We start from the raw sequence: 15,746 nt of genomic DNA on the forward strand, positions 1-15,746 counted from the left end.
GTTGCCAAGAGAATTGAATGTTAATTTCTCTACCATAAGCTGAATCAATGTCAATTTAGAGATTTTGGCAGAGAGCCTCAACCCAGACCATGTGTAACCATACCAACCCAGACCATGTGTAACCATACCAACCCAGACCATGTGTAGACCATGTGTAACCACCATACCATACCCCCAGACCATGTGTAACCATACCAACCCAGACCATGTGTAACCATACCAACCCAGACCACCATACCAACCCAGACCATGTGTAACCATACCAACCATGTGTAACCATACCACCCAGACCATGTGTAACCATAGCAACCCAGGACCTCCAGCTGTGTGAAACTTGGAGTTTGCACAACCAAAGAATTTCTGCCAACAAACTGTCAGAAACCATCTCAGGGAAGCCATCTCATGATCTGAGTGCTTTTCATCCTCACCAGGGTCTTGACGTGACTGCAGTTTGGGGTCGTAACCGACTTCAGTGGGCAAATGATCACCTTCGATGGCCACTGGCCACGCTGGAGAAGTGTGCTCTTCATGGATGAATCCCGGTTTCTACTGTACCGGGCAGATGGCAGACAGCATGTATGGCGTTGTGTGGGCGAGCGGTTTGCTGATGTCAATGTTGTGAACAGAGTGCCCCATGGTGGCAGGGGGGGGGCAGGCATAAACTACGGACAAGGAACACAATTGCATTTTATTCATGGCAATTTGACTGCACAGAGACACCGTGATGAGATCCTGAGGCCCATTGTCGTGCCATTCATCTGTCGCCATCATGTTTCAGCATGATAATGCACGGCCCCATGTCGCAAGAATCTGTACACAATTTCTGGAAGCTGAAAATGTCCCAGTTTTCCGTGGCCTGCACACTCACCAGACATGTCACCCATTCAGCATGTTTGTTAGTATAACATCAATCAATCAATGTGCAGAAACGTAGATATTAAAACAAACTATTCTAAAAAGCAACCTGCAACAAAGCATGCTGGGAAATATGATAACGAGTCCTCTCCCATGTCTTTTTCACTCTGAGAGAGTTAACGGAAATGAACTCAACACAGTCGAGTGACAACAACACCATGTGGTGTTGATTCCACTGTGATTCAAATAACACTTCATTTATTCACTGCAGGTGGCGTCAATTCTAATCCCACTGGTGTTAATCCACTGGTGTTAATCCACTGGTCTTAATCCACTGGTGTTAATCCCACTGGTGTTAATCCACTGGTGTTAACCCACTGGTGTTAATCCACTGGTGTTAATCCACTGGTGTTAATCCCACTGGTGTTAATCCACTGGTGTTAATCCACTGGTGTTAATCCCACTGGTGTTAATCCACTGGTGTTAATCCACTGGTGTTAATCCCACTGGTGTTAATCCACTGGTGTTAATCCACTGGTGTTAATCCCACTGGTGTTAATCCACTGGTGTTAATCCACTGGTGTTAATCCACTGGTGTTAATCCACTGGTGTTAATCCACTGGTGTTAATCCACTGGTGTTAACCCACTGGTGTTAATCCACTGGTGTTAATCCACTGGTGTTAATCCCACTGGTGTTAATCCACTGGTGTTAATCCACTGGTGTTAATCCCACTGGTGTTAATCCACTGGTGTTAATCCACTGGTGTTAATCCACTGGTGTTAATCCCACTGGTGTTAATCCACTGGTGTTAATCCACTGGTGTTAATCCACTGGTGTTAATCCCACTGGTGTTAATCCACTGGTGTTAATCCACTGGTGTTAATCCCACTGGTGTTAATCCACTGGTGTTAATCCACTGGTGTTAATCCCACTAGAATCAACACTCAGATATAACACTCACAACACTAGTTAACAGTTTTGACATAAATATACTTGAACATCTATGGCAAGACTGGAAATGGCTGTCTATCAACGATCAACAGCTAACTTGTAAGAATTGAAAAATAATATAATGCAAAGATTCCAGGTATGTAAATCTTAGAGATTTACCCAGCAAGCCACACAGCTGTAATTGCTGCCAAATGTGATTGTAACATGTATTGACTCAGGGGTGTGAATACTTATGTACATGAGATATTTATGTATTTCAATTTTCAAAAAAATTGCTAAGAAATCTAAAAACATGTTTTCACCTTTGTCGTTATGGGGTGTTGTTTTTAGATGGGTGAGACAAATATATTTGTAATCCATTTAGTCTGTAACACAACACATTGTGGAACAAGTCAAGGAGTATGAATGCTTTCTGAAGGCACTATACATGCAGATGTGGCCTATGCATACTGTACATGGCTGGGCAATGTGATCGCTACATCCAATCAACAGGATGATGGCATAAATGTAAATGTCATTTAATACAGGATGGAAATTAGAGTAGCTGCTGTGTCAGCAGGCCAGGCCAGGGTATCCACAGTCCGTTTAGCATGTCTAGCCAATTTATAGCTTAAACATAGTGTAAAACTTCTCCTCCCTCGCTCTCTCTCCCCAGGGTCCTCTCTCTCTCTCTCTCTCTCTCTCTCTCTCTCTCTCTCTCTCTCTCTCTCTCTCTCTCTCTCCCCCTCCCTCTCTCACCCCCCCCCCTCCCTCCCTCCCTCCCTCTATCTCTCTCTCTTTCCATCTCTCTCTCCCTTTAAGCCTTGAAGAGCAATTGCCCCTGAAACCAACTTTCTATTTAGAAACAGCCTCTGGCATCGATATGAGTTAGACACATTTATTCTAGTGGCAACATGTGGAAATAGGATACATTTGGTTATAAAGTCAGTCTCGTTCATAGCTGAGACTTGAGATCGTGACTGAATCACAACGTAAATGAAGGTTGGGTTTGTTTCAATCCTGCCCACATGCCTACGTCTGGCAGCAAACAAGTCATCATCAATTCAGAGTGAAGCTGCATGCAACCTGATAGTAATTCCTGTGGTTAATATGTGTTGACTTTGGATATCCCTGTGGGGCTAGTTAGGGACCATCTGTAAATTACACAATGTACATTGGACAATATGTTAAAATTCCAATAGCTCCAAATTTCAGTGACTTTAAAACGTCAAAACAACTATAAATTGTAGAAATTAATATACAAAGCATTTATTGAGAAAACTAAGAGTTGTGCAGGATGAACATGTTGTTTCATTTACTTTGTATAATGTATTGATGGTCCCTAACTAACCCAGGAGCTCGGCTATCCAAGGAAACCACATTTTCCACGGTAGCACACCAGCTGGCTGAAGCTAATTGGCAAAATAATTTGGCTAACTCTTCTCACACACACAAGACCCCCACATCAAACCACACAACGAAACCAACTCACATTTGAATTCCGTCATGGCCGCTACCATTTCTTAATGAACCAAATCTAAAAAGAGGCCAAATCAGGAAGGGCAGTCGTCCTTTAAGCTGGCTGTTTGACTGGCTGAATATAAAGTTAAAATATCATGTTCTCTCTCTTTCTCTCTCCATAGCTACTTGTCCAAAGGCCCTGCATTGATCAGTGAGACTTAGTGGATTACCGGACCAGTGTTTCTATGGTGATGGACTGACGGTCATACCCAGTCTACTCTGGACTAAGAGTGGACCTTGGAGGGAAGGACCACCGAGGACCACCGAGGACCACAACTGGCTCCAGCACCCAGACTTTTAGACCAAGCCACCCACCTACCCAGGCACCAGTGACTGAAACAGGGGGACTAACAGACAACCTGAGGAGAAGCCTCTCTCTTCCTATCTTCATCTCTATCGTCACCTGGATCTCTAGATTCTTCTAGTAGTCAGAGAAGCATCAGGAGAAGAGGAGAAGAGGTGAGTGAGCCCGTAGCATGGGGGGGGGCACCTATAAAAAGTGGTATAATTCACCTGATTTGGATGTAAAAACCCTCAAATTAAAGCTGAATATCTGCACTTTCAGCTCATCTTGATTGTTTCCTTTCCAAATCCATTGTGTTGGAGTACCGAGAACTTGGTCAATGTCCAAATATTTATGGACCTGACTGTACACATTACAATTGATCCATTCAGCAGACGCTCCCATCCAGAGCGAGCCACAGCGAGTGCATTCATCTTAATAACTTCTTGGTGCACCCATCCTGTTAGTGGGATCATTTTCGTCAACATCCGCTGAATTGCAGAGTGCCAAATTCAAATTAAATTACTACAATTATTTAATTTTCATGAAACCACAAGTGCAATATACCAAAACACAGCATAGCTTGTTGTTAAGATAGCCAGGTGAGACAACCACATATCACAGTCGTAACCCAACCACGTATCACAAACATAATATAATACAAAACACAATACACGGTTCAAGTCCAACTGGCCACTGCAACAGGTGGTGTCAACAAGGGAAATTGCCAAGTTCTTTCTGGGAAAACAGAGAGCGAAAGAGAGAAAGAAAGAGTGCAGAAGACACAGTCTGACTGGTAAAAAGTCTCTCAGCTCTTCTCATGCAGTCCAATCTAAATGGTGTCCTTGAACAACTAGTTCAGGAGACAAACTTAAAGTTTGACACGTTTAACTTTCTTCAGAGCTGCTGTGTCTGAACATTGAGTCCTCTGTCTCTACACAGTCTGTCTATGACAGTGTTCTAAATGGAGTCTGTCTCTACACAGTCTGTCTATAACAGTGTTCTGAATGGAGTCTGTCTCTACACAGTCTGTCTATAACAGTGTTCTAAATGGAGTCTCTGTCTCTACACAGTCTGTCTATGACAGTGTTCTGAATGGAGTCTGTCTCTACACAGTCTGTCTATGACAGTGTTCTAAATGGAGTCTGTCTCTACACAGTCTGTCTATGACAGTGTTCTAAATGGAGTCTGTCTCTACACAGTCTGTCTATGACAGTGTTTTAAATGGAGTCTGTCTCTACATAGTCTGTCTATGACAGTGTTCTAAATGGAGTCTGTCTCTACACAGTCTGTCTATGACAGTGTTCTAAATGGAGTCTGTCTCTACACAGTCTGTCTATGACAGTGTTCTAAATGGAGTCTGTCTCTACACAGTCTGTCTATGACAGTGTTCTAAATGGAGTCTGTCTCTACACAGTCTGTCTATGACAGTGTTCTAAATGGAGTCTGTCTCTACACAGTCTGTCTATGACAGTGTTCTAAATGGAGTCTGTCTCTACACAGTCTGTCTATGACAGTGTTTTAAATGGAGTCTGTCTCTACACAGTCTGTCTATGACAGTGTTCTAAATGGAGTCTGTCTCTACACAGTCTGTCTATGACAGTGTTCTAAATGGAGTCTGTCTCTACACAGTCTGTCTATGACAGTGTTCTAAATGGAGTCTGTCTCTACACAGTCTGTCTATGACAGTGTTCTGAATGGAGTCTGTCTCTACACAGTCTGTCTATGACAGTGTTTTAAATGGAGTCTGTCTCTACACAGTCTGTCTATGACAGTGTTCTAAATGGAGTCTGTCTCTACACAGTCTGTCTATGACAGTGTTCTAAATGGAGTCTGTCTCTACACAGTCTGTCTATGACAGTGTTTTAAATGGAGTCTGTCTCTACACAGTCTATGACAGTGTTTTAAATGGAGTCTGTCTCTACACAGTCTGTCTATGACAGTGTTTTAAATGGAGTCTGTCTCTACACAGTCTATGACAGTGTTCTAAATGGAGTCTGTCTCTACACAGTCTGTCTATGACAGTGTTTTAAATGGAGTCTGTCTCTACACAGTCTATGACAGTGTTTTAAATGGAGTCTGTCTCTACACAGTCTGTCTATGACAGTGTTCTAAATGGAGTCTGTCTCTACACAGTCTGTCTATGAAAGTGTTCTAAATGGAGTCTGTCTCTACACAGTCTGTCTATGACAGTGTTCTGAATGGAGTCTGTCTATATCTCAGTCTGTCAAAACAGTGTTCTATGTGAGGGTAAAGGGTGTAATTTATGACAGTATAAAGTATGCCAGTCTTCTCGTTGGAGTCTGACAGACAGGCAGACAGACTGTCTATGACAGTGTTCTCAACTAGAGTCTGAATAACAGTAAAACACAGAGGAAGAGAAGATGAAACTAAGACCAGGTTCAGATCTCTACGGACATGGGGAGTCTGTCTGTGTGTGTGTTCTAAATGTGTGTGTGTCTCTACACAGTCTGTCTGTGACAGTGTTCTAAATGTGTGTCTGTCTCTGTGTGTCTGTCTGTGACAGTGTTCTGTGTGGAGTCTGTCTCTCGCTGCTCCATCTGTCTATGACAGTGTTCCTACACAGTCACTGTGATGTGTGTCCCGCTGGAGTTGGTAAATGGTTGTTGCTCTGCATCTCTCGAGTGGCTGACATAACAATGATGATCTCAACAGCTGGCACTATCCCTATACACAGCTAGTGGCCCTGGTCAAAATGTAGTGATGCACTACCATGCTAGAGGGTAACAGCTAGTGACCATGCTAGTAATTTATGATGCTCATATGACCATGCTAGAAGTGATGCTCAGTCTTCTCGTTGTTGATGCAGACCATGCTAGACAATGTAGTGATGCTCTCTCACACAGCTGTGACCATGCTAGAGGATGAATGCTCTCAACACAGCTGGTGACCATGCTAGAATAATGTAGTGATGCTCTCTCACACAGCTAGTGGCCATGCTAGAGTAATGTAGTGATGCTCTCTCACACAGCTAGTGGCCATGCTAGAGTAATGTAGTGATGCTCTCTCACACAGCTGGTGACCATGCTAGAGTAATGTAGTGATGCTCTCTCACACAGCTAGTGACCATGCTAGAGTAATGCAGTGATGCTCTCTCACACAGCTAGTGACCATGCTAGAGTAATGTAGTGATGCTCTCTCACACAGCTGGTGACCATGCTAGAGTAATGTAGTGATGCTCTCCTCACACAGCTAGTGGCCATGCTAGAGTAATGTAGTGATGCTCTCCTCACACAGCTTGTGACCATGCTAGAGTAATGTAGTGATGCTCTCTCACACAGCTCCACACAGCTCTCCCAGCTGACCATGCTAGAGTAATGTGTGATGCTCTCTCACACAGCTATGACCATGCTAGAGTAATGTAGTGATGCTCTCTCACGCTGGCTGACATGCTAACAATGTAGTGATGCTCTCCTCATAGTGACCATGCTAGAGTAATGTAGTGATGCTCTCCTCACACAGCTGGTGACCATGCTGGTAGTGATGCTCTCCTCACACAGCTGTGGCCATGCTAGAGTAATGTAGTGATGCTCTCCTCATACACAGCCATGCTAGTAATGTAGTGATGCTCTCTCATAGTGACCATGCTAGAGTAATGTAGTGATGCTCTCTCACACAGCTAGTGACCATGCTGAGTAATGTAGTGATGCTCACAGCTAGTGACCATGCTAGAGTAATGTAGTGATGCTCTCTCACACAGCTTGGCCATGCTAGAGTAATGTAGTGATGCTCTCTCAGCTAGTGATGCTCTCTCATGCCATAGAGTAATGTAGTGCCATGCTAGAGTAATGTAGTGATGCTCTCTCAGTGATGCTCTCTCTCACACAGCTAGTGACTCTCTCTCACAGCTAGTGACCATGCTAGAGTAATGTAGTGATGCTCTCCTCACACAGCTAGAGTGGCCATGTAGTGATGCTAGCTAGTGACCATGTAGTGATGCTCTCTCACACAGCTAGTGACCATCTAGAGTAATGTAGTGATGCTCTCACACAGCTAGTGGCCATGCTAGAGTAATGTAGTGATGCTCTCCTCACAGCTAGTGACCAGCTAGTGTAGTGATGCTCATGCCATGCTAGAGTAATGTAGTGATGCTCTCCTCACACAGCTAGTGGCCATGCTAGAGTAATGTAGTGATGCTCTCCTCACACAGCTAGTGGCCATGCTAGAGTAATGTAGTGATGCTCTCCTCACACAGCTAGTGGCCATGCTAGAGTAATGTAGTGATGCTCTCCTCACACAGCTAGTGGCCATGCAAGAGTAATGTAGTGATGCTCTCCTCACACAGCTAGTGGCCATGCTAGAGTAATGTAGTGATGCTCTCCTCACACAGCTAGTGGCCATGCTAGAGTAATGTAGTGATGCTCTCCTCACACAGCTAGTGGCCATGCAGAGCAATGTAGTGATGCTCTCCTCACACAGCTAGTGGCCATGCTAGAGTAATGTAGTGATGCTCTCCTCAGCTACACAGCTAGTGGCCATGCTAGAGTAATGTAGTGATGCTCTCCTCACACAGCTAGTGGCCATGCTAGAGTAATGTAGTGATGCTCTCCTCATACAGCTAGTGGCCATGCTAGCGTAATGTAGTGATGTGAAGAGGTAGATACTAACTACACGATGGTGAGATACTACTGTGAGATTTGTGTTTGTGTAAGAAAGGGAGAGAGAGAGAGAGTTTCTGTTTGTATGTGTATTACAATGTGTTTATGTGAGAGATAATGTGTGTGTGATGGTGTGTTTGGGCATTCCACTGGGCAGTCCCCCAACAGACCCCAGGTATCAGTAATCCCTTCTTTCATCTCTCCCTCCCTTCTCCCCAGGTGTTTGCCAGGTACTACTGTGCCTCTCCAAATGTTGTGAGAAACACTGCCAAGCTACCTACCAGGTGGGCAGGCCTCCCTCTCCATCTAGCGTTCTCTCTCTCTCTCTCTCTCTCTCTCTTTTCTCTTTCTCTCTTTGACTCCTGCTACTCCGTTCTTAGTATGAAGACCAGATTGAAACAGGAGGTTTTCAGGAACCTCAAGCTAGGTAACTCTCACTTCCCTTCCCATGGAGGTCCAGGCAGGGGCTTTCCTGGATTGGCAAGCCGACATTGGGTACCCCGACCTGGGCAGCCCTCAGTTCCTCTCCCCTCTGCGCTGAGCTACTGTGGGAAGATGAGTGACGATCCTGGCTCAGTAAGCATTAGCCATGAATGAGCCATGCTAATCTCATTAGCGAGGTGATGATTGAATCCTGTAGGAATACCACCGCCAGCGAGGCAGATGAGCCTTCCTCATCTTTTATTGAGGGTTTATTTCAGTCGCAAGGGAGATGGAGGGATAAGAGAGGAAAATAAGAAAGATCTAATGAGTTGGAAGAAAGTAGAATAGTGGAAAGGAGAGGGAGAAGAGGAGAGGTAGATGGAGAGGACAAGAGAGATAGGAAGTAGAATAGTGGAAAGGAGAGGGAGAAGAGGAGAGGTAGGTGGAGAGGACAAGAGAGATAGGAAGTAGAATAGTGGAAAGGAGAGGGAGAAGAGGAGAGGTAGATGGAGAGGACAAGAGAGATAGGAAGTAGAATAGTGGAAAGGACAGAGAGAGAGGAGAGGTAGATGGAGAGGACAAGAGAGATAGGAAGTAGAATAGTGGAAAGGAAGAGGAAGAGAGAGAAGAGGAGAGAGGTAGATGGAGTGGAAAGGACAGAGAGAGATAGATGGAAGGACAAGAGAGATAGAATAGTGGAAAGGACAGAGAGAAGAGGAGAGGTAGATGGAGAGGACGAGAGACAGGAAGCAGAATAGTGGAAAGGAGAGAAAGAAGAGAAGAGGTAGACAGAGAGGACAAGAGAGACAGGAAGCAGAATAGTGGAAAGGAGAGAAGAGGTAGTCTGAGAGGACAAGAGAGACAGGAAGCAGAATAGTGGAAAGGAGAGAAGAGGTAGTCTGAGAGGACAAGAGAGACAGGAAGCAGAATAGTGGAAAGGAGAGAAGAGGTAGTCTGAGAGGACAAGAGAGACAGGAAGCAGAATAGTGGAAAGGAGAGAAGAGGTAGTCTGAGAGGACAAGAGAGACAGGAAGCAGAATAGTGGAAAGGAGAGAAGAGGTAGTCTGAGAGGACAAGAGAGACAGGAAGCAGAATAGTGGAAAGGAGAGAAGAGGTAGTCTGAGAGGACAAGAGAGACAGGAAGCAGAATAGTGGAAAGGAGAGAAAGAAGAGAAGAGGTAGACAGAGAGGACAAGAGAGACAGGAAGCAGAATAGTGGAAAGGAGAGAAAGAAGAGAAGAGGTAGACAGAGAGGACAAGAGAGACAAGAAGCAGAATAGTGGAAAGGAGAGAAGAGGTAGTCTGAGAGGACAAGAGAGACAGGATGCAGAATAGTGGAAAGGAGAGAAGAGGTAGTCTGAGAGGACAAGAGAGACAGGAAGCAGAATAGTGGAAAGGAGAGAAGAGGTAGTCTGAGAGGACAAGAGAGACAGGAAGCAGAATAGTGGAAAGGAGAGAAGAGGTAGTCTGAGAGGACAAGAGAGACAGGAAGCAGAATAGTGGAAAGGAGAGAAAGAAGAGAAGAGGTAGACAGAGAGGACAAGAGAGACAGGAAGCAGAATAGTGGAAAGGAGAGAAGAGGTAGTCTGAGAGGACAAGAGAGACAGGAAGCAGAATATTTTCACTCTCTCCCACCCTGTATCTTCACTCTCTCCCACCCTCTATCTTCACTCTCTCCCACCTTCTATCTTCACTCTCTCCCACCCTCTATCTTCACTCTGTCCCACCCTCTATTTTCACTCTGTCCCACCCTCTATCTTCACTCTCTCCCACCCTCTATCTTCACTCTCTCCCACCCTCTATCTTCACTCTCTCCCACCCTCTATCTTCACTCTCTCCCACCCTCTATCTTCACTCTCTCCCACCCTCTATCTTCACTCTGTCCCACCCTCAATCTTCACTCTCTCGCACCCTCTATCGTCATTCTTTTTTAAAATCTTCACTCTCCTCTATCTTCACTCTCTAGACCAGTGTAATGTCAGTCTGTGGTGGGTCAGCCCAACACTGGTACTGCTTTTCCTGTCCATTCTACATAGAATCAGGAAGTAACACAGTATCTTGGGGGTACAGTTTTCTTATAGCACCATGTCCATTCTACAAAGAATCAGGAAGTAACACAGTATCTTGGGGGTACAGTTTTCTTATAGCACCATGTCCATTCTACAAAGAATCAGGAAGTAACACAGTATCTTGGGGGTACAGTTTTCTTATAGCACCATGTCCATTCTACATAGAATCAGGAAGTAACACAGTATCTTGGGGGTACAGTTTTCTTATAGCACCATGTCCATTCTACAAAGAATCAGGAAGTAACACAGTATCTTGGGGGTACAGTTTTCTTATAGCACCATGTCCATTCTACATAGAATCAGGAAGTAACACAGTATCTTGGGGGTACAGTTTTCTTACAGCACCATGTCCATTCTACAAAGAATCAGGAAGTAACACAGTATTTTGTTTTTTAAAAGTTTTTCTCCTAGCACCATATCCATTCTACAAACAATCAGGAAGTAACGCTATCTTGGGGTACAGTTTTTCTCCTAGCACCATATCCATTCTACAAACAATCAGGAAGTAACGCTATCTTGGGGTACAGTTTTTCTCCTTGCACCATATCCATTCTACAAACAATCAGGAAGTAACGCTATCTTGGGGTACAGTTTTTCTCCTAGCACCATATCCATTCTACAAATAATCAGGACGCAACACTGTATCACAGGGGTACAGTTTGTTTCAAAGCATTACCTCCAGACAAGAAGTAACACTTTTTTGGTATTTTGGAATTTTATTAGGATTTCCATTAGCTGTTGTGAAAGCAGCAGCTACCCTTCCTGGGGTCCACATGAAACAGGAAACATGACATACCGTTGAAGTAGGAAGTTTACCTTCGCCAAATACATTTCAAATCTATTTCACAATTCCTGACATTTAATCTTAGCAAAAAGTCCCTGTTTTAGGTCAGTTAGGATCACCACTTTATTTTAAGAATGTGAAATGCCAGAATAATAGTAGAGAGAATGATTTGTTTCAGCTTTAATTTCTTTCATCATATTCCCAGTGGGTCAGAAGTTTACATACACTCAATTAGTATTTGGTAGCATTGCCTTTAAATAGTTTAACTTGGGTCAAATGTTTCGGGTAGCCGTCCACAAGCTTCCCACAATAAGTTGGGTGAATTTTGTCCCATTCCTCCTGACAGAGCTGGTGTAACTGAGTCAGGTTTGTAGGCCTCCTTGCACACACTTTTTTTAGTTCTGCCCATACATTTTCTATAGGATTGAGGTCAGGGCTTTGTGATGGCCACTCCAATACCTTGACTTTGTTGTCCTTTGCCACAACGTTGTAAGTATGCTTGGGGTCATTGTACATTTGGAAGACCCATTTGCGACCAAGCTTTAATAACTTCCTGACTGATGTCTTGAGATGTTGCTTCAATATATCCACATAATTTTCCCTTCTTATGATGCCATATATTTTGTGAAGTGCACCAGTCTCTCCTGCAGCAAAGCACCCCCACAAGATGATGCTGCCACCCCCGTGCTTCACAGATGGGATGGTGTTCTTCGGCTTGCAAGCCTCCCCCTTTTTCCTCCAAACATAATGATGGTCATTATGGCCAAGCAGTTTTTGTTTCATCAGACCAGAGGACATTTCTCCAAAAAAAATTGTCCCAATGTTTTCTTTATTTAACGAGGCAAGTCAGTTAAGAACAAATTCTTATTTTCAATGACAGCCTAGGACCAGTGGGTTAACTGCTTGTTCAGGGACAGATTTGTACCTTTTCAGCTAGGGGTTTGAACTTGCAACTTTCCGGTTACTAGTCCAATGCTCTAACCACTAGGCTACCCTGCCGCCCCAGGAATGTGCAGTTGCAAACCGTAGTCTGCCTTTTTTCTGGCGGTTTTGGAGCAGTGGCTTCTTCCTTTCTGAGTGGCCTTTCAGGTTATGTCGATATAGGACTCGTTTTACTGTGGATATAGATACTTTTGCACCTGTTTTCCTCCAGCATCTTCACAAGGTCATTTGTTGTTGTTCTGGGATTGATTTGCTCTTTTTGCACCAAAGTACGTTCATCTCTAGGAGACAGAACGGGTCTGAGCGGTATGACGGCTGCGTGGTCCCATGGTGTTTATACTTGCGTACTATTGTTTGTACAGATTAACGTGGTACCTTCAGGCATTTGGAAATTGCTCCCAAGGATGAACCAGACTTGTGGAGGTCTACAATTCTTGGCTGATTTCTTTTGATTTTTCCATGATGTCAAGCGAAGAGGCACTGAGTTTGAAGGTAGGCCTTGAAATGCATCCACAGGTACACCTCCAATTGACTGAAATTATGTCAATTAGCCTATCAGAAGCTTCTAAAGCCATGACATCATTTTCTGGAATTTTCCAAGCTGTTTAAAGGCACAGTCAACTTAGTGTATGTAAACTTTTGACCCACTGGAATTGTGATACAGTGAATTATATGTGAAATCATCTGTCTGTAAACAATCTTTGGAAAAATTAACTGTGTGTATATAAACTTCCGACTTCAACTGTAGTACAGCATATTAATAGACAGGAACAGCTCAAGGACAGAACTACATCCATTTTAAAAGGCACATGTAGCCTTCACATCAATACATTCACACTCTATCTAGGTCAAATATTGGAGAGGTGTTGTGCCATGAGATGTTTATCTGTTTTTTTAACGTTTGCTCTTCATTTGAGCAATATGAGATGGAAGGGAGTTCCATGCAGTACTGGCTCTATATAATACTGTATATATAAACATCTGTACATATATAATCCTGTTTTGGATTTGGGGACTGTGAAAAGAATCTGTGTTTCATAGCACTATGTCCATTTTACCACACAGTCCTATGCACTGTTCTCCCCCCTCTCCTTCCCTCCCTCTCCCCTTCTCCCCCCTCTCCTTCCCCCCTCCCCCCTCTCCTTCCCTCCCTCTCCCCCTTCTCCTTCCCTCCCCTCCCCCCCCTCTCCTTCCCTCCCTCTCAACCCCCTCTCCTTCCCTCCCTCTCACCCCCCCTCTCATTCCCTCCCCCTCTCCTTCCCTCCCTCTCACCCCCCTCTCCTTCCCTCCCTCTCACCCCCTCTCCTTCCCTCCCTCTCATCTTCTCTCTCTCACTTTCTGAAGATGACTGTGAAGATTAATGAATAAATAAATAAATAATAATAACACACTCCTCCAGGCCTCCTTAATGATGTTAATGAGGTGATAAGAGGATTTGTCACTTGTTGTGACACTTGCATATGTGTGTGTGTGTGTGTGTGTGTGTGTGTGTGTGTGTGTGTGTGTGTGTGTGTGTGTGTGTGTGTGTGTGTGTGTGTGTGTGTGTGTGTGTGTGTGTGTGTGTGTGTGTGTGTGGGGGGGAGTCTTTTCTCATCTATGTATTAAAAAAGTGCCACATCCATTGCTCCTCCTCCCCCTCCCTCAAAAACGCAATAACAAATGACAAAATGACGTTTTGGAAGGAGTCATGGCTGTGGCGTTATGTCTCAATGAAAACACTGGAGAATCACTTCACTACAGGCGTTTTCTACTATTGAACAATTAGACAGCTGGTGCTGCCATGTTTATATGTCTTTGATGACTGTGTGAATGAAAGAAAAATCTGTTAGCGGAGGAAGATTGGTAGGAAGGAGGGAGGGGACTCATCTGTTAGGAGGAGAGAAGACTGTGTAATGGAGGGAGGGGACTCATCTGTTAGGAGGAGAGAAGACTGTGTAATGGAGGGAGGGGACTCATCTGTTAGGGGGAGAGAAGACTGTGTAATGGAGGGGGGAGTTAGGAACTCAGGGGACTCATCTGTTAGGGGAGAGAAGGTGTAATGGAGGAGGGGGGGACTCATCTGTTAGGGGAGAGAAGACTGTGTAATGACTCATGTTAATGGAGGAGGAGGGGACTCATCTGTTAGGGGAGAGAAGGTGTAATGGAGGGAGGGGACTCATCTGTTAGGAGAGAGACTGTGTAATGGAGGAGGGACTCATCTGTTAAGACTGTGTAATGGAGGGAGGGAACTCATCTGTTAGGGGGAGAGAAGGTGTAATGGAGGGAGGGGACTCATCTGTTAGGGGAGAGAAGAAGGTGTAATGGAGGGAGGGGACTCATCTGTTAGGGGGAGAGAAGACTGTGTAATGGAGGGAGGGGACTCATCTGTTAGGGGGAGAAGACTGTGTAATGGAGGGAGGGGACTCATCTGTTAGGGGGAGAGAAGGTGTAATGGAGGGAGGGGACTCATCTGTTAGGGGGAGAGAAGACTGTGTAATGGAGGGAGGGGACTCATCTGTTAGGGAGAGTGTAATGAGGGAGGGGACTCATCTGTGTAATGGAGGGAGGGGACTCATCTGTTAGGGGAGAGAAGACTGTGTAATGGAGGGAGGGGACTCATCTGTTAGGAGGAGAGAAGACTGTGTAATGGAGGGAGGGGACTCATCTGTTAGGGGGAGAGAAGACTGTGTAATGGAGGGAGGGGACTCATCTGTTAGGGGAGAGAAGACTGTGTAATGGAGGGAGGGGACTCATCTGTTAGGGGGAGAGAAGACTGTGTAATGGAGGGAGGGAACTCATCTGTTAGGGGGAGAGAAGACTGTGTAATGGAGGGAGGGGACTCATCTGGAGGGAGGGGACTCATCTGTTAGGGGAGAGAAGAGGGAGGGGACTCATCTGTTAATGGAGGGAGGGGACTCATCTGTTAGGGGAGACTGTGTAAGACTGTGTAATGGAGGGAGGGGACTCATCTGTTAGGGAGAGAAGACTGTGTAATGGAGGGAGGGGACTCATCTGTTAGGGGAGAGAAGAGTGTAATGAAGGACTCATCTGTTAGGGGAGAAGACTGTGTAATGGAGGGAGGGGACTCATCTGTTAGGGGAGAGAAGACTGTGTAATGGAGGGAGGGGAGGGGGACTCATCTGTTAGGGGAGAGAAGACTGTGTAATGGAGGGAGGGACTCATCTGTTAGGGGAGAGAAGACTGTAATGGAGGAGGGGACTCATCTGTTAGGGGAGAGAAGACTGGTAATGGAGAAGTTAGAAGGAGAGAAGACTGTGTAATGGAGGGAGGGGACTCATCTGTTAGGGGAGAGAAGACTGTGGAGGGAGGGACTAATGG

General features: G+C 44.9%; 1 protein-coding gene across 1 annotated transcript in view; it reads left to right on the forward strand.

The window, feature by feature from the left end:
- Positions 1 to 3,366: 3,366 nt before the first annotated feature.
- LOC118382744 (protein phosphatase 1 regulatory subunit 29-like) overlaps positions 3,367 to 15,746 on the forward strand; it is a 204,309-nt gene continuing 191,929 nt past the window's right edge. Inside the window, exon 1 of the mRNA XM_052527953.1 lies at positions 3,367 to 3,767. The gene's annotated coding sequence lies outside the window, so the exon portion shown is untranslated. The remainder of the gene's footprint in view (positions 3,768 to 15,746) is intronic.

The sequence above is a fragment of the Oncorhynchus keta genome, chromosome 10, assembly GCF_023373465.1.
Source record: "Oncorhynchus keta strain PuntledgeMale-10-30-2019 chromosome 10, Oket_V2, whole genome shotgun sequence".
Taxonomy (NCBI): domain Eukaryota; kingdom Metazoa; phylum Chordata; class Actinopteri; order Salmoniformes; family Salmonidae; genus Oncorhynchus; species Oncorhynchus keta.